This window comes from Crocodylus siamensis, chromosome 6, assembly GCF_052110815.1.
Source record: "Crocodylus siamensis isolate JL-2025a chromosome 6, ASM5211081v1, whole genome shotgun sequence".
NCBI classification, from domain to species: domain Eukaryota; kingdom Metazoa; phylum Chordata; order Crocodylia; family Crocodylidae; genus Crocodylus; species Crocodylus siamensis.
This window is the reverse complement of record NC_143400.1, coordinates 80003829-80029722: the sequence shown is the minus strand read 5'-3', so window position 1 is coordinate 80029722 and position 25894 is coordinate 80003829. Positions and strand designations below refer to the sequence as shown.

General features: G+C 41.7%; 1 long non-coding RNA gene across 1 annotated transcript in view; it reads right to left on the bottom strand.

Annotated features, from left to right (window-relative positions):
• Positions 1-20555, bottom strand: part of LOC149863057 (uncharacterized) — a 33620-nt gene extending 13065 nt beyond the window's left edge. Inside the window, exons 1-3 of the long non-coding RNA XR_016443215.1 lie at positions 20465-20555; positions 16351-16422; positions 8358-8459 (exon numbers count right to left, since the gene is read on the bottom strand). This is a non-coding gene — a long non-coding RNA (uncharacterized LOC149863057). The remainder of the gene's footprint in view (positions 1-8357; positions 8460-16350; positions 16423-20464) is intronic.
• Positions 20556-25894: the final 5339 nt, after the last annotated feature.

The window sequence follows — 25894 nt, the reverse complement described above, 5'->3', positions numbered from 1 at the left end:
TGCCGGTTCTTCCTCCCCATGTGCAACACCTTGCACTTATCAGTGTTAAACCCCATCCTATTCTCATCCGCCCACCGTTGCAACCTGTCAAGGTCAGCTTGTAGCCTATTGCACCCTTCTAGTGCACCCACATCCCCCCACATCTTAGTGTCATCAGCAAACTTGAACAGGGTGCTTTCTACCCCCTCATCCAAGTCACTGATGAAGATGTTGAACAGTGCGGGCCCGAGGACCGAGCCCTGCGGAACCCCACTGCCCACGTCCTTCCAGGTCGAGAAGAACCCATCCACTACCACCCTCTGGGTGCGGCCCTCCAACCAGTTGGCGACCCATTTGACTGTGTGGGCATCGACACCACAGTCTCCCAGCTTTTTGATGAGGACAGGGTGAGAGACAGTGTCGAAAGCCTTCCGGAAGTCCAAAAAGACTACATCCACAGCAACCCCTGCGTCTAATGATTTGGTGACCTGACCGTAAAAGGCCACCAGGTTGGTCTGACAAGACCTGACACTGATGAACCCATGTTGGTTGCCCCTGAGCATGCATTCCCCCGCAAGGCCCTCCTGGATGTGTGCCAGGATAATTTTTTCAAAGAGCTTACCCTGGATTGAGGTAAGACTAACTGGCGTGTAATTTCCCGGGTCCTCTTTTTTTCCCTTTTTGAAGATAGGGACCACATTGGCCCTCCTCCAGTCCTCCGGCACCTCACCAGAGCACCACGAGTGCTCATAGAGCCGCGCCAGGGGTCCCGCAATGACCTCGGCCAGTTCCTGTAGAACCCTAGGGTGAAGATCGTCCGGACCAGCGGACTTGAACACGTCCAGCCTCTCCAGAAGTACCCTAACTAACTCCTCGCTAACCCCTGGCCCAGGCGTGTCTCTCCCAGGGCCTGAGGGGGGCCCAGCAGGGAGGTGGCTGAACTGGTCCCTACTTAGGAAGACAGAGGCAAAGAAATCGTTAAATATGTTAGCTTTGTCATCTGGCGTGATGACTAAGTTGCCCATCGTGTCCTGCAGGGGCCCCACATTACCCGGGACCCTCTTTTTACCCCCTATGTATTTGAAGAAGGACTTCTTATTGTCCTTAATCTGGGAAGCTAGTCCTATCTCCATCTCTGCCTTGGCCCTCCTGACTGCCCCCCTACATCCTCGGGCGACTGTAACATAGGTGTTCAAGAGGAGACTGGATAAGCACCTCTTTGAGCTAGTTTTAACCTCCTGCTTATGGGAAGGGACTGGACTTGATGATCTCCCAGGTCCATCCTGGTCCATTGCTTCTATGACAAGCTCCAAGGGTTGGGGGGAACTCCCCCAGCAGGGGTGAGACACATTGTACGGCCCGGCACAACAGAGAAGAATGCTGGAGGAGGGGAATCCACCTGGCGGGGTCCAGATGGGCTGTGATTCCCCAGCATGGTGAAAGGAGCTGGGGGTGGGGGGCACATGACTGGAGCCAAACACTGGGTCCAGTGAACACATATCCCAGAGACCAGTGCTGATTGGCCAAGAGGAAGCATGAGGAGGACACTGAGAGGACATGATCCCCTCATGGAAAAATTGGCCAACTGCAGCCTCGGCATTGGATCACAGTCCAATGGCTGGGGAATTGGCTCCGAGGTTGGACTCATAGAGTGGTAGTCATTGGAAGTGAATCATCATGGTGCTCTGTGACCAGTGGTGTCCTTGGACCTATATTCTTTAACGTCTTTATTAATGATGTGAACACTGATGTCAAAAGCAGACTAGCCAAGATGCTACCAAACTTTGGGGTATAGTGTCCACACCTGAGGATCGGCTGGTAATCCAGACTGATCTTGATAGGCTTAGAGAGTGGGCAGATAAAAACCTGATCACATTCAATACAGAAAAATGCAAGGTACTCCACCTTGGGGAAAAAAAACAATGCATCACGCTTATAGGCTTGCCAGTGCTACTCTCACTAGCACCATGGCTGAAAGGGACTTGGGGGTTATGATTGACCACAAAATGAACATGAGCCATGAATGTGATACCACAGCCAGTAAAGTGAACAAAACTGGCTTGCATCCATAGGCGTTTCTCAAGCAACATCTCAGGATATCATCCTCCTGCTGTACTTGGCCTTGGTGAGGCCACAGCTGGAGTACTGCATCCAATTCTGGGCTCCACAATTCAAGAAGGATCTGGAGAAGTGAAAGAGTCCAGAGGAGATCCATACACATGATCAGAGGACAAGATAACAGGCCTTATGAAGAGAGGCTGAGAGCCCTGGGACTCCTCAGCCTGGAAAAGCGCAGGCTCAGGGGTGACCTGGTGTAAGTCTTTAAGTATATAAGGGGTGTGCATCAGGATCTGGGGAAACGCCTGTTCATCAGAGTGCCCCAAGGGATGACAAGGTCCAACAGTCACAAACTCCTCCAAGACCGTTTTAGGCTGGACATAAGGAAAAACTTATGGCAAAAGACTCCCTCCAGAGGTGATGCAAGCACCTACTCTGGACTCCTTTAAGAAATCTTTGGACTCTTAACTTGCTGGGATCCTTTGACTCTAGTTGACTTGCTGTCCTTTGGGCAGGGGCCTGGACTCAATGATTTTCCAAGGTCCCCTCCAGCCCTAATATCTATGAAATCTATGAGAGAGTTTTGGCATTCAGCATCCAGGGAAAAGGGACGGTACAGCAAGACCAGGAAGAGGGCTCCACCACATTGAACCCTTGTGGGACACCAGGATACTGCAACCATGAGTGAATGACTAACTCAATCCATGAAGCAAGATAAGTAACACCAGACCATAGGGTACTTGTGGATGGACCCACCAGTCAGAAGGACGAGAATCCCTGGAGAGAGTTTCCAGTGAAAGGTTATTGAGCCCAACAAGAGAGAGGGCATGAACTGGTGCAAGAGGTGGTGTTAGCCTTGGGGAACCCTAGATAGCATAGGCAAAGGAGAGATTTGCCTGGAGGGAGTGAATAAATGGTTACCAGAGTTGAGCTACAGAGACCTGAGCTTGTTTTTTGAACCCAGGTTCTGAGTCTTTTCCTGAGAAAGTAATACAAACAAGTGGAAGAGAGCCTTTAAAAAACAAAAAAAACAAAACAAAAAAAACTTCAGTAATCCCAGGCCAGGGCGAGATAGCAGAGGCAACTTACATTTCCTGGCACCTGAGTTATACTTAATTAAGTTAGAGGACATGCACCTGAGATCTAGTGAGCCCCCTAACTGAGAATCTTGGAGACTGGTGGGTAGAGATCTCATCCTCCAGGATCCACTAGTTCCTGTGAGAAGGAAGACTGTTGCAAGCTAGGCTGTAACATTAAAGAGTCCCATCTAGAGGGGATGGCTGCCAACCCTACACAGAGTCAGCAACTGAATCAGGTCAGAAGAAGCTGAGACACACTCATCATCATCAGAGGATGACTTGTCACCAAGCAGAAAGGGGCAAGGTACAGGGCTGGAGCCCTGTAGGAGACCGATCCTTGTCAGTACAACCATCACTCTAGATACCATCCATATTCCCAAAGAATAGTAATATCAAGATTTGGCAGGCTAGAGGAAGAGCAGATGAGACAGAGGCCCCGGTGATCACAATGAGAAAGGGGAAGCGAATGGACCCCCCTATCCACATGCAAAGTAAGTGTTTTTAAAAGCAGAATGAAAACATAAATATGACTTTTCTCCTTTGACAGAAGGTTGACAGGAATAACATAATAAATCTTGCCACATTGAGAAGATTAAAGTTAGAAGGAAACCAAATTCATATAGCCAGATGCATATCCTAGTTTCATGGATATTCCTATGGTGATTTACAGATACATATCCTATTTCCATATCCTGGAATAATTAAAAAGAAAAATGAAACAACACAAAAAACAAACAAATGAAACTATAGGGAAAAAAAACAACACCAAAAAACCCCAGAACACCCATTCAGCAACCTACAGTGAAAAATCTGTAAAACTACATCAACATGATTTATTTCCATTAAAAATAGTACTTGATGTCCCAATCAGGATTAAAGTCTCTTGAAATAGCTGATGTACAAACTCATAATAAAACTGTTTCCAAAACAGTCTTCTCATTTTATTGATTTGTTGGGAGGCTCAGGAAGATTTTTAGACACTTTCCTGTTTTCTTATAAACAAACAATTTAATGCCCTCTTACTTAAAACTCTTAAAAATAGTTTTATTATGGTGTGATGGTCATATCCTATCAATCATAAATGGCAATAAAAACCCTATTTTCTATAATTGGGCATATTTTTACTGCAATATTCCTTGTAAAAGTAATATAAGGGTTATAGTACATATTTACAACCATTCTTTGTAACATATAGTCATTCCATTATTCTCTAGAGGATCCATTAGAAATTCTGTTGCATTTAATTTTAAAATATACTTGTTTCTGGAATATTTAAATAAGTAATGAAGCCAAGCAATTTCATGCTTCTTTATTAATGCAGTTATAAATTTTGGTTTTAAGTTGAAGAGAGCTTGTATTTATTGATCATGATGCATTATGTACATGGTGGAAACTACTAAGCAGTTTCCACCTCCTGTCATTGTTCTAAATAATTCAGAAAGTAATTTCAGTTTTACTTTTCCATCAATGCTTCTCCCTTTTAAAATACGAGGCTGACAATGTGTGCTGTATATTAGACATATGTGGGTATTAAAAAGCCCATACTGCATAAAGTGCACTGCAGTATATAAGAAATGACTGTGTAAAATCTCCACGTTTCATAGTACCAGCGGTTCTGAAGATTTCTCTGCTGCAGTAGGTTAGGACTCATTAGATACTTTAATTATTTCTCACATTTCTAGGCTAGAAAAAATGCTAAGAGTTCCTAAAGAAGATGAATGTAAGCAGCTAAATGTCCTTTTTTCACACATTATTGCCATCGGTTAATGCAGTGGTTCTTAACCAGGGGCTTAAAAGATCCTTGTAAAGGTGCTGCAGGATGCCACAGAACATTAGCACTGTTAGATGTGCAAACACTTATGCATGATTGACAAGATGAATCCAGAGATTTTAAATAGGAATCCATAGTGTCGACAACATTTTGGAATCCGTTGTGGTCTGAGTTCTTGACTATAGACCACGCTGTTAGTCTAGTCTTCCATAGTGAAAAAATGAATGGAAGCTAAGAGTTGGCAGTTTCTGAAGAGTACCTGAGTTTGAGGAGACATACCTTGAGTCTAAAAAAAGGTTGAGAACCACTGGGATAATGCATTAGTTTCTCAGTGCTAAACATTAGGATTCAGATTCAATGTAGGTGTTTCTTATTTGTCTCCTTATTTAAAAAAGAAAAAAATGGAAATACAGCCTTAAAGTTAAATATGGGACTTAGGTTTATGGCTTAAATGTTTTGCTGAATTGCAACCAGAGAACTAGAACTCTGGAGACAGATGCTTTTGGACTTAATCTTGGTGGTGGTAAGATACTCCAGGGCTCTGCTGTCTGATATTTGCATTCTGTTGGAGAAGTGAATCTTTATTTGTGGTCCCTACAGAAGTTGTTGGTCTCACAAAAGTCTACCTAAGCAATGTAATTAGTTATCCTGTTGGAGCAAACTTTTTTTATTTTTTTTTTTAAACCCACACCACTCTTAGCGAGCTCATTTTTAAATGATCCTTTTCTTAAAATAACCTCTGGGTTTATTAATCATTAGTACCTAGGGGTGCACTGATAGAAATTTTTTGGGCTGCTCCCAATAGCCAACTTTTAAGGAGGCATATCAGATTAGAATGATCCAATTTCTGATACACAGATGGGCAGTTTGGAGAACAGTGTCTAGCTGGTAAGTCTGTTGTGGTGGAAGAGGAGGGGAGAGGGAATGGTTGCGGGGGGGCAGATCAAGGCCCCTGCAGTGAGGGAGGGAGTGGGGATAATGCTGGAGGGGCTGGGGCAGGTACTGCCCAGCCAGGGCAGGATGTGGGATGGAGCTGCAGTTTGTCTGGGGGGGCGTGGGGAAAGGAGGGTGGTTCCCACCACTACACCTACCCTGGGAGGGCACAGAAGGCACGTGCCCCCAAGATCTGCATGCTGGCTGGCTGGGGCAGGGTGGGATACCTCTGCGGGCTGGGGCCAGAGGCTGCACTCAGCGGCGGCAGTTCGGGGGGTTGGAGGGGGGACTATGGTGAATTTTCAGGTGGCTGCAGCTTCCCCCAGAGGCCTTTTCCAGTGCTGCTGCTGCCCTCCTTGAGCGCACCCTGGCCCAGCAGCTGCGCACATGCACCAGGCTTTTATAGGCCACATTCTCAGCTGCATCAGGCAAAAAAAGCTGATTTCCGATGTAGCCAATTTTCTTCATATTGGTGCCAATCTGATATCTGACTGATGTATTGGTGCACCTCTACTAGTAGTTATAACCTTTAAATATAGAAGATTCAGCAGATTTCATCCTTTCTCAGATCCATTGCCCTAATAATATATAACATTTCCAAGTTTTTTAGAGAAACAGAAAAAGGGCTCAATACAGATCTTAAAATTCCCTGTTGAGATTTAAAATATGACCTAAAGGATAACAACATCAAATCCATGCAATTACTTTCCCATATCATCAACCCATATTACAAAAATAACTGAATGGAAATTATCTTATGTTATGATTATGGAAAGTTCCTGGCAAGCTCCTTCTATTATTATTCATGTTAAAACAAGGGCATCGCAATTACATTAGGGACCATAACTTTCCACTATGACACCTTTATGATTCTTCTCACTATAACTCATATTTGTTGAGCGTTCAGACATTTTTTGTTTCTGATGAGCAATTTTTTGGATGAATGTGTAGCTTATAGTTAAAATTTTCTGGGTTTTTTTTTTCCTTAAAAGACTTGGTGATACTAACCTGAAACTAAGTCTTCCTTATTTTAGCCGAAAACCTCTCCTCAAGCTCCTAACTTCTACTACAGCACTTGATGTACTAATGGAAATGAAGTTAGTAACAAATTTCTGTATTACATCTTATGGAGGCTCTATGGGGATAAATAGAGAATATAAAGTTTTAAGCACAATTGCCACTGAAGTTTTGCAGTGAAGAAATTTGGGTCCAAGAAGTTTTGCATATTCCTGGGTATTTCTTTAGAAATATAAATGATAAAGAATATTTAAGAATAATTTAGCATTGCTCCGCACACTCTCTTTATTAATGAGGCTGAGGTATGTTATCGCCAAAACCTTGAAAATTATTCTTATGAATGTGATGCAACTGATCTCTCAGCGGGCACATTTACATGTGAAATTAGTATAGCTAAATAAATTTGGATGCAGTTTGAACTGGAGTTTTATTATTCCCAGGTACAGCATTTACACATGCACCTGGGACTACAGCATGTTGAACTGGTATGGTGCAGCCCCCACTGACAAAGGGGGTTTAGAGAGTCAGCCTGCCAGTCCAGAGCTGCTCCATCCTGGCTCAATGTGCTGCAGAAGAGCTGGCTGGGCACAAAGGTGGTACACTGAGGGGTGAGCCAGCAGGCAGCCCTCGCACTGTAGCACCCCTATGCTCCAGCCAGCCCTGGTCATTGTCTACACGTATGTAAATATTAAATAACTCTGCTGTAGGATGGCAACTCTGTAACACTGTAGGATAGTAAGTAACTATGCTGTAGGGTAGTATTTATGTCGGGCAGCACTATCCTACAGCAGAGTTAATTAGTTTACTCTGACCTAATAGCGCTGGAAGTGTAAACAGTGATGCTTTACTGCAGAACCAATTAGTCAACTCCACAGTAAAGCTCATGTGTAGATGCCTCCAATGTTCCAGCTTTTTTACCTCTCTTAGCTATTAGCACTGTTTTCTACTTTTCTATGAAAAAAAAAAAGTTGATGAGAACTTTGCAAACCAAAATCTTCAAGGTTACAATAATTTTTATTGCTCTTATTAAAAAAAACATACCAACAGTTTGAACGGATCCCTTTTTTAAGGGATGTCTTTATATGTAACTATATAGCATCTACCTGGCATGGGTATGAAGCTGCTTGCACCTCTGTTTTTTCTGATCTCTCTGGCCATGTCCACATGACTGTCGCCGTTTAATTCTCCAGGGACAATTAGCAGTGGGACACCTTGTGCTGCCGCTAGTTGTTCCCAGGGAACACCTGTACCACGTGCCCTCTGCTATGTGGCAAGTTACCCCAGATAGGGGAGGCTAGAGCTAGCATTGAGCTGGTCCCAGCAGCCTTTCCTGGGGTCCCGGGAGCCTCCTGGGGCTGCAGCAGTGGCAATCCTGCTGTACAGAGCCTGGCCAGCAGCCAGAGCGTGGCTCTGCATGGCCAGGCTCCAGTTCTGAGCAGTGCATGCTACCCCCACATGTGCCATTCCCCTTTTTTTTTTGCTTATGTTTTTTTGACCCCTGTGTCTGTGGTGCCACATACCTCACAGCCACAGTTGTGTGAACACAGCATCTGAGTGCAGTCTTCAAGGTTTTAGTGGTATGTAATTTTTCATGGGCATAACCAAAGGCAGAATTTGAACCTCTGCATGAAAAAAGCAAAAGGGATAAGAAAAACTTAGCATATTAATAGTATCAGAATTCCAGTATATGATATCAGCAGAGCTTTGATTTGAACTGGTATAGCAAAAACTGTTGAGAGTTACCAGTGTAACTGAACCTACACAACAAGCTTTGCCAGAATAACTGTGATGATCAGAGCTCATACTTCTTTGCATCATGTAATCATCACAGCTATACCAACAGATGTTTGCAGTGTACACGTGACTATAGAGCATGCAAATAGAGACAAATTCACTCACATAATTAAACTGATTTTAGTAAAGTAATACCATGGAGGATCTATTTACTGGACAAGTAGCAATTCTGGTGCTATATCAAGAACACAAGCTTACCAAGACAAGCAGCATTGTCTACAAGCATGTATCATTGTTCTGCACGCAGTTCTGCCCTGACTGAAAATAGTGTAACATCATGGTGCCCGGGACACCAATTACTGCTCATGCCAATTCCCCCTCTCTCACCATCACCAAGATTTGGTTTGCAGACCAGTCAGAAGTTCAAGCTCAGCTGCATAATGTGTTAAATGTGTTGAAGACCTCCAATGCTGCCCTAAGTTTGCAGGGAGTAAATAGCCAAAATATTTCTTACAGCCATAACTTTCAGTTAGAACTATGCTCAGTTCTTTTGCCAGAACTCACCCCTGAGCTTGTGGTTACTTTTACTAGGAAGTATTACATTTGCACATCTAGCTCTGTAGAGAATTGCTGTGTGAAGTATCTCATATGGTATTGCATCAAGAAAAAACATTATGCCCATTTTCATTATCAGTTCCGCCCACTTTCCCAAGTAATAACACGCACTTTGTCCAACCTAATTTAATACGGCGATTGTTAGTAAAAGTTATTTGTTAGAAGTTGATAGCGTTTATTGCAAGACTTCCCTTGGAAAATCTCACCCCAGCCCTTAAATTAAAGGCCAATAAAATAAAGCAAGCTAGCAGTAAACTATTCTCAACACTTGAGTAGGAGCCAGGCAGAAAACAGCAATAAGTCATTTTCCACTTTGGAAAGAACTTTGCATTTTTTGGGTTCTGTTCAAACCTATAATGCCAAGCAGAGCTCAGAGGTTCTGTAAGCAATCTAGAAAAGGAATAGTGTCTTTATATACAATTTATATAACTACATCTGTCATGATTATGAGGCTGCTTGCACCTTTGTTCCATTTTTGGTCTGTCTGCATGCAGTTTTCAAGTGTTGCAGTACTTCTTCCCTTAGATCACAATTTTGTTACAATATCTCTTCTGTGTATAATGTTCTGTGGCTACTAGGCAGGTCTGATTGGACACCTGCATTTCATCCCCATGGAGCTTGTGACAAACAGCCCTCCTAAACAGAGTTATTTGGCAAATTAAACAACATATTCGAGAAAAATATTAAAACAAGAAAGAGTCAATGTGCATATGTAGATGCATATCTGGATTTACCTAATCTTATGCTTCACTACAAGCCAGATTACATTAGCCTCCTTCTCTAGAAGCAGGGTAAAATTATCCCAAATGGAACTCTGCTGCCACAGCTTGACTGCATCCAATCCCCAAGGTACGTCACGTAGGCATCTCTCTGTTTGCCACATTGAGCTATCTTTAGGATGCATCTTTTTCTTAGTTTTCTTTCTAGATGGACCATTCCCTAATCTGCTTCTACATGTTATGGGGTTTCTTAAACCCCTATTTCCAGTGTAAAGTCATCCTTTTGCCTCCATTTTTTTTTTCCAGCCAGCCTTGTCATCTGAAAGAATCTCTTTGGTATGGTTGCTCCAATTTTTGGCATTCAGACTCATTTAGCCCTAATAGCTTGCAATCATAGACCTTATGTCTGCAGGGAAATGTGCTGGAACTGTTTGATCCTGCTAATATTCAAACCTTCTACCTCAGCTATATACACAAAATACATTTTGGAGCCCAGATCTCTCTCAGAAGCACCAGAGGACCTGATCCTGATTGGAGTCTATAAGTACTATTAAATATTTAATTGCATCAACTATTAAAAGAACATTAAGGTTGCAAAGTCAAGTTAGGAAATGATAGAATTTCAGTTGTCATGCATACTTAATTTGGCCTCCTCCTATATATTCATTATGCTAAAGACGGCATCATAAGACTATAATTACATAATCACATATTATTTTTTTCTACTTTTTTTGGTGGATTACTGCAAGTGCCAGTAGAGGAGTAGGAGGCTGAAGGTCTTTGAGGTGAGGAAAAGCTGGGAGTTAACAAATAAGGAACTCACTATACTCCAACTCGAAAGAAACTTCTTTGTTTCCTTCATCTGAGCCTCATTTGTTCGTCTCCTCCCTACCCTCTCTTATATAGCTTCAGCTCATCTTCATTAGGCATTAACAGATAAGACCAGAAATGAAGAGGAACAAGGCATTACTGGTAATCATAAGCATCATGAAGAGAAGTCTCGAAAAAAGTTTCTACAGCAGGTGTCTCAGATGTTGCAACTGAAGCTAAGGATATGGCTACAGTGAAATTACTAGGGGTGTACAAAGCAGGCCCTATTTGATTTGGATTTGAATTTGGCCTGAATCAGGGACAGTGATTCAAATTGTTGATTTGGATCATCTCCCTGATTCCACTCAGCTGAATCCAAATCTTAAGTTTTGATGCCGATTCAGAGAATCAGCAATTTGGACATAGGCACAGCTTTAAAACATTTTTCTACATACCTTGAGATAGCAGGCGCAGCTTGTGAAAGCTGAGATGCTGGGGTGCATGGAGCGCCCCACCGGAGCGTGGTGGGGCCTTCCACATTCTTGGCAGTGAACCCAGAAGTGGACCAGAAGTACTCCCATTCCACTTCTGGGTCTGCTGGGGAGCATGCTGGGGGGCTTCCCACACTTCTCCTCTGGCTCAGTGATCAGCTGCAGGGGGACCCCCAGTTCCTCGCCCGCCGACCAGTGAAGCACCAGTCACCGAGCCGGAGAGGGCGTGGAGGACTCCCAGCATGATCCCTGGTGGACCCAGAAGTGAACCAGAAGTGATTCTGGTCCACTTCCAGGTCTTCTGCCAAGCATGCTGGGGAGCCCCCCACACTTCTGTGGGATACTCCATGTGCCCCAGCGTCACAGCACTCAAGGGCCCCTGCTGTCTAGAGGTATGTAGAAGAAACATTTAAAACTGTCTCTATGTCCGAATCTCTCTGAATACATTTGATTTGGAGAGATTAAAGGGCCCTCTGATTTGATTTGGATTCAGAGATTTGGCCACTGAATCAGGCCAAGTCTCTGCCGAATCAAATCAGGGACTGAAGCTTCGCATAGCCCTAGAAGTTGCTACAGGGAACATAGATTTTGAGGTCTGGGCACACCTAATTCAAACTAGCTAGTATTTTTATTGCTAGCAGTGTAGCCTCAACACTGGTAAACTACCTGAGTATTCAATCAGCTTCTCAGCTGTGGTATAGAGACAACATAGGGCACAGTAGGAGGGAAGCGAGACCTTCTGCTGCATCAGCCATACAGGAGGAGCCCTGTAGGAGAACGCTGCTCTAAGACACAGATGAGTGGGTCTTCTCTGCTTCTGAGAAATGAATGAGAACAGTTACTCCTCTCTATACCCCTTAATTTAATCCTGAAAAAGTCAGTAAAGATAGCTGGAAGGAAGCAGAAAAGGAATAAGTTTAGTTAGATTTAGTGCCTTAGCAGATATAATTGACTGATCTGAAACAAAATATTGAATGATACATTTCTTTCTTTCTTTCTCCATTGTATTCCTCTTACCTTATCACTTTATACTTGGGTAACTCAATCGTGTAGTGGTGTGAAAGGGCTATGCGTTTTGGTCTCAATTGTACCAAAGCCCTGATAAAGTATTACACTAATTTCCTTCTGTCCCATGCGCACACTCTACCATGCCTCCCAGGGCTTTGTGGGTATGAACGGAAAGTATTGCTTACAGAGATGGAGATTATTCTTTCCTCCCTCAGCACCCTCCTTATGGCACGGAAGTGGGGAAGTATACCATGGCCATTTGAATATTACCAAGCCGTTCCAAAGTGCCCCACTATTTCAAATATCACCTGGCAAAGATGCTCTGTCTCCAACCTTGAAGAATAAACAACTAGATTAGCTGTCACCACAATGTGACTTTCTGTTACTGAACTCAGAAGAGAGTAGATTAAGGTTAATTCCCTACTGAGTAGGTTTTAGGGATGCTAATTAGAGTTTGGGAAGACCAGCCAAAACTTCAAGTACACAACCTGTAGAATAAGCTGCAATGTTTTCCTGAAGACAGAAGACATATGCACCCGTGGGAAGTGTGGTGGGTGGGGTGGAATGATCCCAATGAAAATGACAAGTGACAGAAAATTAAACCAATCATGAAAGCATTACACGTGTCGTGCATTTCTGCAGATGTTTTATTTCCGTAATCTCTAGAAATGATGTGCAAATGTTTCTTATTTCTGTCCTGTGCTGGTACAGCATGAATAGCTGGTTAATATCATTATTACTAAAATACATTATTCCTATAATGGGTCAAGCCTAACTAAATACTTACCCTGCATTCCAACAAGTTCTGGGCATCAATGGTTTTATTTCTGCAAAATCAATATATACTTACAACCCAGAACTGGTAAATTAAATAAATGAATCTTTAGGATTCAAACATTTTTACAGCTTCCAGGAATTTCCCAGCAACTGTAATTTCAAACTATCTTTCTTGTTTATTGGAGTAAGTTCTCTCTTTTTCTGCATAAAAGATTATTACTATGAGTTGATCAGAGCCTGTGCATATATACTTCAATTAAATGGATCAGTTTAATGCATAATAATATTTTTAATTATTTCCTATGTGAATAAATTTTAGATCCAATAGCTAAATATTTCTCTGTGATAGAATGAAATAATAAAATTTTCTTAGTACAGGGGAATCCTTGGGAATCCTTTCAGCTTTATTGATTGAACAAATTCAGTACATTTAATCTCTACAGAACACCATCTAGCCTACATTTTCCATAGCAGTTGTTAATCCCAGAAGGGGTCTAGAACCACAGAGACCATGAGACCATTCTATATTCCAGGGGGGATATGTTCTCACAGGGGTACAACAGCTTAAAACCAACTCATTTTAGCCTTAAATGAGACACCAACCTTTCTTCCTACGTGACTACATTGATTGCTGGTCTTGGAAGCCAGCTCAGCCATTGGGAATTACATCAGGGGTGCACAAACTATGAGTGTAAAGTACCTCTTCTGTCAAGTGGAAGGAGAAAGGTAGTGAACAAAGGGTGTTTTCACCATGACTGAACTGCAGGCATTTATTATGGTAACTTTAATAGGACTGCATAAATCTTTCTGCCAGATTTACCATTCTGAAACACAGCTTTTAGTCCTGGAGGTAAAGAGAAGCCCATATCCTTTTTTTTTTTCCCTTGATGGTAAAGCCAACAACTCAGAAAATGTGACCTATACTATATGACCAAGGGGCAGCCTAATATATGCCTAAATTAGTGTTTGCAAGAAGGCATTAGAGGAGGACTTCAGTCATCAAATGTGAATTTCTCTCAATGAATGGGATGAATCATTGAGAATGAATTGTCTGTTTTGGAGTATGGCCAGGACTCAGAAAACTGCTTTCTCCCTTCGGTTCAAGAATTTTCCAACTAGCCATCTCATCAGTTGATGGTAATTAACAGATTGATCATGTGATGGAGGACTAAAATATTATGTAAGTGCCTCATTCCAAGCTTTGGCAGGTAACCATCACCAGGAGAGATCAATAGAGGTGTTAACACCTAGCTGTTGGCCTCATCAACACTTTCTGCCCAGCAGCATTCTGGCATCCCTTCTAATTTTATATCCAAGGCTCATGGCCCACCACAGGCAGGCAGAATGGGACCCAAGATTCAGGAGAAGCTGTGGCGGTGACAGCATTTGAGTCCTAGTGCTGGCCTATCTCAGATGCAAGCTGGGTCGTTCTGGCCTCCACAAAGAAATGTTGCCAACCTCTGCTCTAGTTAACCTTTATACAGGAAAATTAGCTGGTGCACTGAGAACATATGGTATTTTGGGGCTTATACATCCCAAAATGAAATATAACATCCTGGTTGGGAGTGGACTTTAACTAGGAGAATATACTCTAATTTATTTACTCGGTGGAAAAATAAAAATACTGTATCATATGCACTTTATGACAGAAATGATATATAATTGCCTCATTGCAGGAACTGCAATATGTTATAGTGCCACAGGACATTTTCCCATTGGAATGAATGTTTTTTAACCATCGTTAAAGTCAGACTGACTTGGTGGTTTATGCTTTGTGTCATAGTAGGAAAGTAATTAACACCAACATTGCATTATAATACAAACTGCAACATGGTGACTGCCTGCTGCCACTCAAACATACCACTATAAGTGCTACCCTTATAACACCATTTTAACTGGACCTTATTATTAACATTCACATCTGAGGTTTTAACAGTACACTTACCAAGACAACTAATCTTTCTTTTTGTATCTGGACCTTACAGCAACACCTACTGAAGTGACTAGCAGTTTTTCTGAGTTTCCAGGAAATTGGTACAGGGCTTCTATCTTCTATAAAGCCCCATATATTACACTTATTTTTGGTAAATACCATTTTGAATTTTTGCTGACTTTGAGAACAGCATGTACCTTGTCTTAGAAAATGTTATTGCTGATAGGACCAATATTTCTTTATGCAGACTCCAGTCTTACCATGTAATGGAAGTGGCTATTCAATGTTGTTCAGCAAAGTAGTGCAGCATTTGTTATTAGCAAACAGCTAAATGCACTACTGACATCTGTTTGATATCCTCCTCTCCAAGGAGTGCATGCATCTATAGACAAAAGCCTGGTGCTGAGATTTACTGTCAGCTTATCATCAAAGAGCTGTCACTTAGTGTGTATCCTTGAAATGTCTATATAATATGTAGTAGCTAAAACTTGTAAATTATAATGCCACAACTATGTGTCTGATGAAAGCAAATACTGATATTGGAAAGAGCCAAAAAGTCTGAAACAAAAATCCAGTATAAGTCAACAGAAATGCTGAGTATATGCTAAGCATTTTTAATGTCAATGACAGTTGTTAGTCCTCTCCTTAGATCAGGGGTGGCTAGTAGGCCACAAGTGGCACAGATAAACTCTCAGGGTATGTCCAGATGAGAACAGCTGCACAGTATGGAGTTCTCTGCACTGCAAAGGCATGCTGCCCGACATGTGCTGCTCCATTTTGTTTTGTTTTTTCCCTTTTTTTTTCGTTTGTTTTTTTTTTTTACCCTGGACATCTTTGCTGTTTCGTTTTACCTTTTGAAAAAAAGGTCAGCATTATATTCTGAGGCATGTTATATATGAAAAAAATCAAGTAGGTCTTTTGTTTTTTAGAGATCATATGATCAAATTACATAATCCTCATATTTTCAATTTTATTGTAATTTAAATTTTTCTATCAAATTTTTATATATTGCACAGAAGCAGGCAGAATAAAGACTACTGGGAAATAGATTTGTTCAAATGTAAACCAAATCAACATTGTTCCTTGAGTGACTAATCCATTTGATACAGTACCCATGAACACTCAAGAGTACATTTTCATTTTGATGCATGTGAACAACATGCATACATGTGAGTATCTAAACTCAGTGGAAATGGCAATATCACCCTCACATTCTTCTGCTATATAAATATCTTAAATAGATGTAAATCTGTTCTAGCTAATATTGTATAATCCATAAAAACATTAACAGACAACTAAAAAGAATGCATTTTAACCTAACCTAAACCTTCACAAAATAGGCTAGTTATATGACTGTAGGCATTGCATCCATGTTGTTAATACATAAGTATTAAAAGTCAATCATTACAAATCTTAAGTAACAAACCTGTTCACTGGCTCCCATCTCAGAATACTGATATCATCATATTTTTATACCATTTTTTGAAACTTCTAGGACCTAGCATAAAGAAAAGGAATGCAGGAGAGCAGAAATGAATTATACGGGGGAGTTGCAGGTAGCCTTCAATTTTTATTCTAAATTTCCAATATGATTTTCTCAGAAAATGAAGAATTAACCTTGTGAACCTAAAAGAAAAAGAAAAAAAAAATCTCAGCATCTTATAAGCAAGTGCTAGACCTAGGGAGAAGGAACCACCAGCACACCTATAGGTTGGGGGAGGACCTTCTCAGCAGCACAGCAGCAGAAAGAGATCTCGGAGTCGGTTGTTAACTCCAAGATGAATGTGAGTTATCAATGTGATGATGTAACTAGCAAAGCTAACCACACTTTGTCATGCATTCATAGGTGCATCACGAACAAGTCCAGGGAAGTGATGCCCCCACCCTCTATGCGGAACCAGTTAGGCTGCAGCTGGGCATTGCATCCAATTCTGGGCACCACAATTGAAGAAGGACGTGGACAACCTTGAGGGGGTCCAGAGGAGGGCCACTCATATGGTTAGAGGCCTGCAGGAAAGGCCTTATGAAGAAAGGCTGAGGGACCTGGATCTTTTCATCCTTTGCAGGAGAAGACTGAGGAGGGATCTTGTAGCTGTATACAAATTCACCTGGGGGGAACAGGAGGTGCTCTGTTTACCAGGGCACCCCTTGGAATAACCCAGAACTGCGGCCACAAGCTGATAGAGAGTAGATGTAGGTTGGACATCAGGAAGAACTTCTTCACAGTAAGGGTTGCCAGAATCTGGAACAGGCTTCCAAGGGAGGTGGCGCTCTCCCCTACCTTGGAGGTCTTCAGGAAGAGACTGGACAAGCACCTGGCTGGGGTCACATTACCCCAACACTTTTTCCTGCCACTGGCAGGGAATCAGACCCAATGATCTATTGAGATCCCTTCAACCCTGGCATCTCTGAATCTATGACTGTCCACTGTGAAATGGGTGTGGAAACCTGCTTCACAGTCCTTTCTCTGGAAATGTTCTTCTTTTGAAAAATATTTAATTTGATTCAACTATACCCTTGTTTCCTAGATATATTCCACATAACTAATGCCATGCCATATTTTAAAATAATCTCTATTTTAAAATACATTTAAATAATTTCAGGTTTTGGTGCAAAAACTTGTTGAATAAAAGAGAAAAGAAAAGAAAAGAAAAGGATTTCATTTTTACATTAACTTGGTATTTTTTTGGTTCGTGCATTACCCATTGTACTGGAACCTTGCCAGTAAAGAGAACAGTGATTTATGGATCCAAGAAAAGAAAAGGAATCATCAACACATCAAGAATTTGGGCTTATTCAGAATTGATTTATATTTGTTATTAACCCTCAGTTCTAATTCTGACTCATTGTGTGTCTGTTTTTTAAAGATCTGTCACTTGGCTATATTGAAACAGGAAAACATTTCTTTTCCAGGAAATTATTAACAGTTATGTTAATCAGAGAAGAACCTGGAGACATTCTGAACTGTTCAGCATAAATCATATTTTACTTTTGGGGAGAACCACACGATCAAGTGACTTATTTTAAATGTTATTTCATTTACACTGGTAATTACTACAAACATGGTGCATAATTGCCAGTGCAAAAATAGGCCTGACACAACACAGTGGCATTTGTCTATCTGTTGATTTCTACTAGTTTAAGTAAGAGGAAAGAAATAATTGCCAAGCTGATATTTTCCAGGTTACTCCAGAAATATTATTCTTCTAATAAAAGTGGGTCAAGATTACATAGTTTAGGATTCTTCTAACAAAAACAACAGCACTTGCAACTTCTTTTTCTGGTTAATACTTTACATGTTCTTTTAAATTCAAATGCATAAACTAGTGACAATAAAGACAAACTACTAAATGGCTAAAACAGGCTAAAATGTGATGGGCAAATCCTATGTTATATCAATAACAAAGTATCTGAATGGTTTTAATAGTAATAAGGGATATGATCATCACGAAAGGCATGGCAGTAAGAACAGCATAATGCAAAGTTCACTATGCTCGAGGAAGAGGTTTAATTCATGTAGCTCTGTATCAATTAGCTCTATTGTAATGTAAGGTGAATTAATTAAAGCAAGTTTGTAAAAGCATATGAATCAACTGTGAGTTATATTCAAAAGAAAGAATACTAAATAGAGGGCTTGTTTCTTTCTCCTTTTTAGCCTCTAAAAGTTCTTTTATTCGGTAGTTTGCTTCCAGAAATGTTCAGTCTTGGGAATATAATCACCATGGCAAATGGCTCAATACATTAACTGTGATTACAAAAGGGACTTGAGTGCCTCATAGGATCGATATTAGGCTAGGGACAGCATTTCATTTGAAGGATGAGAGTTCCAAAACTACCAGAGTGGTAGTGACCAAACTTCATGATCATGTGAAAGCCATCTGATATCTTATATCTCAAATTAAATTAATTACAAATCTTAGTAGACAGGTGCTCACATTACAAACACCATACTAGATTTTGAAGAAATGCAGATAGCCTTAATACACAGACCCAAGACTGAACAGCTGGAATTTTATTGCAGAGAAAATTCATATGCAGGAAATTACTAATTTTCATGCAAAACAGGTTAGATGGAGCACTTAAACTCATTTAATTGAACATGGTTTGAGAGGTGAAAACATAAAATTAATAGGCAAAATGTCTCAAATAGAAATCAATACTCCAAAAGAATTATACCCAAGAGAAACCTGGCCCCTTGCTTATAACCTGTCTAGTAGGATACAAAGCCTGTGTGCCTGGAGAAATAGCAGTAATAACCCTGTCAAATCTATGGGTTGAATGCTTAATTTATCAAAGTCTGAGAAAATGAACTATCTGGAGTTCACATTTTTGATTTTCTAGAACATCCATAATAAGTGGTACCCAAGAAAGTATTAGGGCATTTCTATTTCGACATAAAATCTGCAGTGAAGAATGCTGATGTTTTAAAACTTTTATCATTTTGTTAGTGTAATGAAGAAACATGAATATCTGAAAGATTTGACAAGTAAACTTTGGGAGAAAATTGAATATCCATTATTGATTTAAATGTTGACAACATGAATGTAGCTTTGTTCTGTTTCAAGACATAACAATCACTGATTATTTAAAAGGAGAAATAACTCTGCATGACAAGTTTATTTATTATACACTTCATCTTCTGCAATAAATTTGATTACTTACCTACATATTGGGTCTGATTCACTTCCTACTGGATTTAGAAAGGGGGGAGGGGGGAAGGTTTCAGTCCCCATGGGAGTTGTTTTGCATTTATATGAGCGTTCAAAGTAAAAAGCCATATAATTTTTGTGTGTCAAAATTGATTAGTAAAAGGATCTGATAGAAAAAAAAATTCTGAAAGAGGGATTAGACTATTGAGTATCAACAAGCGTGCCATGGGGTGCCTTTGAGAGTGCTGTGCAATATTACATATGCAAATACCTACACAACTCACAAGATTAATCCAGAAATTTCAGTTAGGAATCCAGAGTCTCAGGATCATGCTGTTACCTGTTATGATCCTGTTCAGTTTTTTGCAACTGAAAATTTATTCTCTTATTTTTCCATAGTCAAAAAAGACTAAAAGCTAAGTGCTGGCATTTTCTAAAGGGTGAATTGAATCTGAAAAAAATATAAGAACTACTGGAGCAGATTTTCAACCAGGGCTCTGTGACAATCAGGCATGTCTGTTTCCTAGGCAAACTGGGGAAAAAATGTGATTTGATCCAAAAAAGGAAATGATTTTTTTTTCCCCCACAGTGAAACAAAAAGTCAAACACACTATCCTTCAGGCATGTTTAACACGGAAGACAAAGGGTTCATTTAGGGCTTTATTACGTTACACTGTGAGCAGCACAAATGTTGACTGATGTTCATGCTGGCTCACGTTTGGAGCAGTATTGTATTCAGGCCAGCAGGGGCCTGAAGGACTGAAAGGTAAAAATCCCCCACCCCAGACTTTGCCTCTGCTCCCAGACTTTCAGGGCTCTCCCCCTTCCCCTCTGCCCACTGAAGTTCCTCTCCTCCTCCTGCCTCCCCCACATCCCCAGGGCATTACTTACTTGTGGGTACTTGTGCTGTCTGTCCAAGGGGAGCAGGCAGGGAAGGGTTAACCTGCCTGCCCAGACTCCATACCTGGCTGCTCGTCTTCTGGCCCAATGCAGAAGCAGCAGTGGTGGCTGCAGGCAAGCAGGTTAATCATTTCCTGCCTGCTCCCCTGGGACAGACAGCACATGCAGCAGGGGAGGAGGGCAAGGAAGCAGTGAGTGGGAATGTAGGGCATTGGAGAAGGGGCAGTGGGCCTGATCCGGGCCAGTGGGGAGGAGGGGGTGAGTGAGGTGCTTACAATAAAGTGTAGTCTAGAATGGGCATACCGTAGTGCAGAGGTAGACAAAACATGTCCCGCAGTCCAGATGCAGCCCATGCCGGGTCCCTCGGTCCCACCTGGCCAAGGCATCATCAACCCATTGTGCCTCCTGCTGCGCCTAGGCATGAAGCAGGGCTGTGGCAGCTCTGTGCTTGACTGCCTTTTTAAGCAGCTGCTGGATCCACCCCCATGGTACCGGTGGAGACCCATGTGCAGCCCTGAACCCCACCCTGCACTTGCTGCAGACTCGCCTGCTCACGCTGAACAGCTGCAGCAACCATAGCGTGCTTGGTGCAGGGAACAGCAGCCCCTTCTCCTCACTGCTGCCCAGTGCTTCCTGCAGCAGCTGAGCAGGGTCCATGCTGGGCTGTCCTGCTGCCCCTCTGTGCTGCTCCTGCTGCCCCGTGGGGCAGGCCAGGGGCGGTGGTGACAGCACAGGGCAGCCCAGCTCAGGCTCCACACAGCTCCTGCAGGAAGTGCTGGGCTGTGGCGAGGGGGAGGGGCTGCTTTTATGCAATCATCTTTATATACACGATGTGGACACACACAAATCAGGACAAAAAAATAAATAAATAAAATCTAAATATGTTATTGTGGATGTTACATTTTTAAAATATAATTTGTTGTTTTCTTCTTGTTCCAAGATGGCAAACTCCCATCCCAAAAGGAGTACTCCTGGGACAAAGGCAGGGACTTCTAGTAACAAAGGTCAGGGGTTAGGAGGCAGGGTTTCCACTGCCAAGAAGGTGACCAGGGGCCAGGGCATCTGCAAAGGAGTGGGGCTACCTGTGAGCCCTCGATAGCTCACCAAAACCTGTGAAGTGGCCCCCCAGCCAAAATAATTGCCCATCCCTGCATTAGTGTAATACGAGCCAAGTAGCATGGATCAGAGATAGTCCTGTCCTAGAGTGGCATAACTTTAAGTTGCCTAAAGCGATTCGTTCCTGTTATCCAGCACGAGCCATTGTTTACCCATCAACAAACCTAGTGTTCTCCCTTGGGCCATTGTTAGTACCCTACAAAACTCCTGCCCAAGCTCAAGTTCCTGCCCTGGCGCTTGGATCCAAAAGCTGCACCAGTTCCACTCCTTTTCTGCCTGGAATCCCACCACTGGTCCTGCTCAGGACTCTGCCTGTCTGCCAGCTCCAACACCTGGGATCCTCATCTGTTTTAAGCTTCACTGAGTGGTGAGACCTCAACTCTCACTCTCTTTTCCTCCAGAAACCTGACTTTTCATAGATTTCATAGACATTAGGGCTGGAAGGGACCTCGGGAGATCATTGAATCCAGTTCCCTGCCCAAAGGGCAGGAAGTCAGCTGGGGTCATAGGATCCCAGCAAGATAAGCATCCAATTTACTCCTGAAGGTGTTCAATGTAGGTGCTTGAACCACCTCCGCTGGCAGACTGTTCCACACCTTGGGGGCTCGGACGGTAAAGAAATTCTTCCTGATTTCCAGCCTGAAATGGTCTTGCAGGAGTTTGTGACCGTTCGACCTCGTCATCCCTTGGGGCGCTCTGGTGAACAGATGTTCCCCCAGATCCTGGTGGTCACCCCTGATAAACTTATAGGTGGCCATCAGATCACCCCTGAGCCTACGCTTTTCCAGGCTAAAGAGTCCTGTGGCTCTCAGCCTGTCATCGTAAGATCTGTTTTCCTGACCTCTGATCATGCACGTGGCTCTTCTCTGCACTCTCTCAAGTTTCTCCACATCATTTTTGAATTGTGGAGCCTAAAACTGGATGCAGTACTCCAGCTGCGGCCTCATCAAGGCCGAGTACAAGGGGAGAATGACGTCCCGGGATTTGCTCGAGAAGCATCTATGGATGCAAGCCAGCGTTTTGGTTGCTTTACTAGCCGCAGCATCGCATTTTGTTGTCTTACTCCAGGCACAGCTTTCTAAACCTGTCTTTTGCTAATCAAACCCAAGCTAGACTTCCCCAAAAACCTGACTGAAACTATGTAATATTGTAACTGTTTATTTGTCTCTCTCCTGTATGGCTATTATTATTGGTATCATCATAAGTTCATATACTTGGCAATAAATACCTTTTATGGTCAAGCTGGCTGCTATACTTTCTCTCTGAATCTCACCTACTCTTTCTTCCCCTTATTAGCTTGTCAATGCTAAATAACCCGGCTTGGCTCAGGCATGTCCTGTTGATCTGTATGTGTACGTTTGTACATGTGTTTGCCTGATTTGGTGGTTGGAGGAACCCAGCCTCATTGAAACTGAGTCCTGCAAGATAGCTCCACTGGGGTGAGGACTTTAGGGAGAGATACAGCTGCATAAAGAAACACAAGTACATTGATAGCATTACAGAGACCCCCACAAACATACCCCTAATAAATGATGACACCCCAAAGTGACAAGCAAACCTGTAACAAGGGATTAAATCTTCTCCAGCTTGGGCAAGTACCCTAACCATCAAGCTCTTGGGTAGAAGATCATTCTCTTCCTGACTGTTTTTTAATTAGTCTAAACAATAAATAACAAAATAACATCTGCAAAAAGTATCAGTCAGTCAATCTGACTCTGCAAGAGGTTTCTCAATAGTTGAAGCACATTTTTGGTAATAAGCTATTAACAGAAAATACACTGCATTTCAGACCATGACTTTTAACAACAAAATCCAGGATGACTATATGCCAAATGACATGGAAAAAGAGCTTAAACTAGAAGGTTTTGTAATACAGTTCTATCTCTGAAACCTTGTGGTTAAGAGCATAAGTCTTTTCTCTGCTAAGTTTTGAGCCACCATAAGTGTTTAGTATTTGTAGACTTCCTTCAGATCTACGAATCAGGCAGGTCTTGATCTGCTGGATATGTGTGTCCAAACATAATATTAAGGTATAGCTAGGCCACAGTTTGTGTCAAAATAAAACTCTCACCATTTTCCCTCCCATAATGAAAAGTCAAAGACAAAACCCAAACATCATTCTATGTCTTCTGTAACTAAAAAACTGAATTGTTGTTAGTAGCAGTATTTTCACTAAGCTCTAACCCTTGAAAATGATGTTTGTACCTAATCAAAATATATTTTGTGAATTACTCAAAACCCAAGAATGGGATCTAAGACTATATTCTTTGAGAGTCACAGCTACAGAAATAAGAAGTTTCAATTAATCTCTCAAGGGTCCTATTATTCAAGAAAACAAATGATATTGTCAATCAGGTTATTTCCACATTATGCATAGTATAAGTGTGAATGGACATAATTTATGCACAAAAAATGAAGACATAGGGTATAACAAAGTCACTGGGCCTGATTCACTCTTGCCTAACGTTACTTATATCAGTGCAATGCAAGTCTAAATATATGGTAAACATCTCTGATCTCAGAGCAAAAGATTGTTTGCTAGTCTACTAGCAGAGCTCTGCAGTACTTTGAGAATTTGCAAAGACATTTTAATTTCCAACCTTTTTCTAAGGCCTCATCTATACTTGTGGGATTTACTGGCAGGGAGGTGGGAAAGAAGGGACAGGAAGTATTATGGACTTTCTGTTAAGCACTACCAGTGTAGATGCACTATATTAAGTGTAAAAGCACACAGTGTGCAAGGGTAAGCTACAATGAAAGTTACAAAACTCCATGGACTGCTAGTGCAATGCACATTCACCAGGGATTCACACAGCTACAGGCCTCTGATCATACCCAGTCTTTTGTAGTTAGAAATAAATACAGGGTCAAACAGGGACATTCAGATCAGCAGTTAAGCATTAACGGTCATTACTAGTTTTTTTTTTACTGGGATATAGAAAACCTCCCTTAAGAACACATCAGTTGTAAACAAGCTGTATTTAGGCCATTGTCTGGGATAGATAAAGATACTCAAAAAGGGTTTATATACAGAAACAGAGAAGGGGAAAGAGAGAGACTGAGTGTTTGTGTTAAATAGAACTCTAAAAAGCTCAGTAAAAAATAGACAGTAGGGCCTAAGAAATGGCTAGAACAGGCAACTCTGGAGCATTCAAATAAAAGGACCTACCTAGCATGCACATCTCTGATTACTAGTGTATAAAGTTACTGCTCTCCAAAGACACGAGTAAATAGCATGGGCCTGTTTCTAAGGAGCTAAAATTTATTTAATGTATGAGTTGCTAACAGCAGCCTTTATGTTAGCTGTCCGACTGCATTGCACTGCTGAGTTTTACACGCTTAGACTGTGTTAATAAAAGGTGACTTGTGGTATTTACAAATGAGCCCCTAGAATCTATTTCAACCAGAGACATGGAATTGAAGTCTGTGATTTACCTGACACTGTCACAAGTGAGAAGCATGTGCTAATAATGGCTTTAACATCAAGGGAATCCTCAGCCTCTCTGAATCTAGTTTAGGGTTTGTTAGCAAATCCTCTTCAGTTATATGCTGGCAAGTATGTCCTGGACTAGACTGTCTTGCTTATAGTAAATAGATTCTAGTTACTCCCATGATTACTGGTGCTGCACTTGAGTTATTCCTCAGAGTAAATATTTGTTAAACAAGCCTTAACATTCTGTTCATTAAGTTTTTGTGTGGCTTTTCAGCTGAAAGCACTGGGAAGAAATATGCCTTTCATTATACTGCCTCTGTCAATTGTCTTCTAGTAAGAAGGCCGGAGGTGGGGATGTAAATGCTGGGACAAGCAGGTTACAAATATAATTCACATTTTACACCAAACTCATGTTTTGAACACAAAGCTACCAAAATTACAAAAACTATGAAATGTTTAAAACCAGAAGTAGTATGGAGACCTGGAAAATAGACTTCAGTGAGAATCATAGAAAATTAGGGTTGGAAGGGACCTGAGAAGGTCAACTAGTTGAACCCTTGCTCAGAGCAGGACCAGTACCAACTAGACCATCCCAGCCAAGGCTTTATCTAGCTAGGTCTTAAAAAACCTCCAAGGATGCAAGGATGGGAAAGTCGACAACCTCTCTGGGTAACCTGTTCCAGTGTTTTACTAGTGAGAAAGTCTTTCCTAATATCTAACCGAAATTTCCCTTGCTGCAACTTGAAACCATTGCTCCTTGTTCTGTCATCTGCCAGCACTGAGAACACTCTAGCTCCAAGTAAATGATTAAAACATGTAAACTAGAGTAGAAGGCACAGCATACAGTTAAAGTAAAAAAACAGATGTCAACA